Source organism: Eriocheir sinensis, chromosome 19, assembly GCF_024679095.1.
Source record: "Eriocheir sinensis breed Jianghai 21 chromosome 19, ASM2467909v1, whole genome shotgun sequence".
NCBI classification, from domain to species: Eukaryota; Metazoa; Arthropoda; class Malacostraca; order Decapoda; family Varunidae; genus Eriocheir; species Eriocheir sinensis.
Window position 1 is genome coordinate 7,907,677 of NC_066527.1, and position 3,578 is coordinate 7,911,254.

Below are 3,578 nucleotides of genomic sequence, written 5' to 3' on the forward strand. Positions count from 1 at the left end.
AATCGATCATGTTCCTTAAGCGAGCCAGTCAGAGGACTTCTGACACGATCTGACTTCGGGGACACGAGACTCGCTTCCCTGCAGAAAACAACGGGGGTTTAGTCAACGGGCAGGCCTCCCGGTGGCTCTCAGTAACTAGGTCAGTGCTGGGACCCATATTCTTCATTTTATGCATCAATGACTTACTATTCGGAGTGATATTCTCCCTTTCTAAGTTTGCTGATGACACCAAAATGACTTCCTCACACGGCTGGCTACGAAATCATCCAGAAAGACCTTGACTGTCTTGTTCAACGGTCTAGAGTGGCAAATGTCTTTCAGCCTTGATAAGTGTAAGGTCCTTCACTTTGGGGCCATAAATAGTAGCGTGCGTTGGAAGCCTTTGCAGGTCGTACAGGAGGAATAGGATCTCGGGGGCACCATCAGCAGTGACCTGAAACACAGGTCGGTATTATAAGACACTTTCGCTTCTCACACCAGCTATTTCTAAAGCTCAAAGAGGGGATCAGTCGTGCTCTAATGAGTGTTTCTTTAGATTCATGGTATAGAAGAAGTGTGTGTGTGTGTGTGTGTGTGTGTGTGTGTGTGTGTGTGTGTGTGTGCGCGAGTGTGTGCGCGTGTGCGTTCGTTCCTGCGTGCGTGTGTGTGTGCTGAGGGGGGGGAGGCACCTGTTTGTCCCTACCCCCTTTCCGTGACCTCCGCAGGGCTCTATGTATCATCGTGCAACCAGCCTTCGTGCGGCAAAAAATTTACCTGGGTCATAAAACTACTACTGGAAATGCCCAAAACTCCTACGAAAGCCTTCTAAAATATGTGAACTTTGGCGACAAAGTTCTTAGTGATGCGACCCAAGGTCTAAATAAATGGGAGGTCAACTCAGGCGCAGATTAGGTGACGTCAGGTGGTCATTGGGAGGAGCCTCCTCTCACTCTCTCTCTCCCCCTCCACACGTATAAAAGAACCTAAGCTAGCTGGCAACCCCTTAGTCCCTCTCTCTCGCTCGCTCTGGTAAATTCTCTCTCTCTCTTTTGTGTGTGTGTGTGTGTGTGTGTGTGTGTGTGTGTGTAATAATAAAGGTAAAAGGAAGAGGAATCATTAACAATATTTTGCATATGTGTAATACTACTTTATAGTTTCATACATCATGCATGTAGCATCTTAGCCAGAGATTAATAGAACCTTTATTACATACTGGAGTTCTTGGTAGTTTTCCAATAAATCCCGTATATTTTATAGATTTATTAGTGCAGGATATAAAAGGCATAAATGTGCTTTGGAAGTATTTTATTTGCTCTTGTACTTTTCTTCAGTATGTACAAGCATTACACAAGCTATTACATACTATATACCTATAACTATGTATCTATCTATCCATCTATCTGTATTTATTCATTTATCCATCTATATATCTGTCTATATGTAGCAAGGCCCGACCACACTTGCCCCATCCACCTGAGGGATGATCTTTAGTCAAGGTCAGCATCCACCCACCTGACTGATAACCACTCCTAGCTAATTAAGTCACACCCCAGTGCAAATGTGGACAGAGTTACTCACTAATCGGCTCCTAAAGTGAGGTAGGAGACCTGCCCACCCGCCCACCCTCTCCGCCACACACACATACACAGGTATACACACACATACATACAAACAAGTATGCACACACACAAGTATACCAACACACACACACACACACACACACACACACACACACACACACACACACACACACACACACACACACACACACACACACAAGTACTATACACACACACACACACACACACACACACACACACACACACACACACACACACACACACACACAAGTACTATACACACACACACACACACACACACACACACACACACACACACACACACACACACACACACACACACACACACAAGTACCACACACACAAGTACCACACACACACACACAGACACTCGTATACCGGGGCACAGAGAGAGAGAGAGAGAGAGAGAGAGAGAGAGAGAGAGAGAGAGAGAGAGAGAGAGAGAGAGAGAGAGAGAGAGAGAGAGAGAGAGAGAGAGAGAGAGAGAGAGAGAGAGAGAGAAAAAAAGGATAAAGTGGATAAAGTGGGTAGCTCTGACCACCATGCAGTGCTGACTCACATTCAGCTTGACGCGGGAGGAGGCAAACTGGTCAGCCTTGAGGCAAGCCCTCAGCACCACAGACTGGGAGGATCTACTGGTTGAGGATGTGGAAAAGAAAGTCAACGCCCTCACCTCGAAGCTGCTCGCCCTCCAGGCCCAGCTTGTCCCTCATCGCACGTACCTCGCCAAGGCCAGTGACCCAAAATGGTTCGGCTATCGCTGCTATATTGCTGCCGAGGCCAAATATGCAGCCTTGCGGAGGTATAAACAACGCCCCTCCCATCAAAACTTCCTTCTACACCGAACAGCGTGCAGGAGGATGCAGCCACCTCCAAGTGGGCGAAGAAACACTGGGAGGAAGTGATGAGGAGTAAACTCACCGGCCCTGGAGTGGGTATCAAGACGTGGTGGGCTCTCGTCAAGGAGCGGCAGGGAACGATGAGGCAGGACAGCGTGCCCCCCCCCTCACCAGGCCAGACGGGTCCATGGCCACGAGCAGTGAGGACAACGCTGCTCTCCTGGCTGAACTATTTGCACGAAAAATGCAAGTACATGACCCCTACCGCCCCCCACCCATCCTCCCGCGGGAGTCTGACCACACCATCACGTCGGTCTCGGTGGAGAAAGTGCTCCGGGATGTTGATGCAGGGAAAGCCACAGGCCCTGATAACATCAGCCCCAGGGTGCTAAAGAACTGTGCCAAGGAGTTGTCCGAGCCTCTCGCCAAGATCTTTAGTGCCTGCCTCGAGGAGAAGATGTGGCCAGCCGCCTGGAAGGAAGCTAATGTGGTTCCTGTCCACAAAAAAGACTCCAGGACTGACCCGAACCACTACCGGCCCATCTCCCTGCTGTCCGCCATCGGTAAGGTATTCGAGAAGATGCTGGCTGCTGTCATCGGGAAACACCTCACCGACAACAACCTTCTTTCTCCTTACCAGTTCGGGTTCAGGGCGGGCCGCTCCACCTCTGATCTCTTTCTCCTCCTCTCACAAGAGTGGCAAGATTCCCTTGATGAAGGCCTGGACACACTCGTGGTGGCGCTAGACATTGCCGACGCCTTTGATCGAGTGTGGCACTCTGGCCTTCTGGCAAAGCTTCGTGCCAAGGGTATAGAGGGGAGTCTGTTGATTCTGCTCGAAGATTACCTCCAAAGTAGGTCGCTTCGGGTAGTCGTTAATGGCCGGACCTCGACGCCTGCCCCTATAGGAGCCTCAGTTCCAGAGGGCTCAATACTTGGGCCAGTCCTGTGGAACATCTACATAGATGACCTACTCCGCCAGCTCCCTGCAGTCAAAGCTTATGCCGATGACTGCACCATCGCTGTCTCGTACTGCCGTCGGGACAGCAGGCGTGCCGTAGCCGCAGTCAACAGGCAGTCGAAGGTTGCTGAGGAGTGGAGGAAGTTGTGGAAGGTCAACTTTGCTCCCGATAAAACGCATGCTATGGTCGTCTTTCGG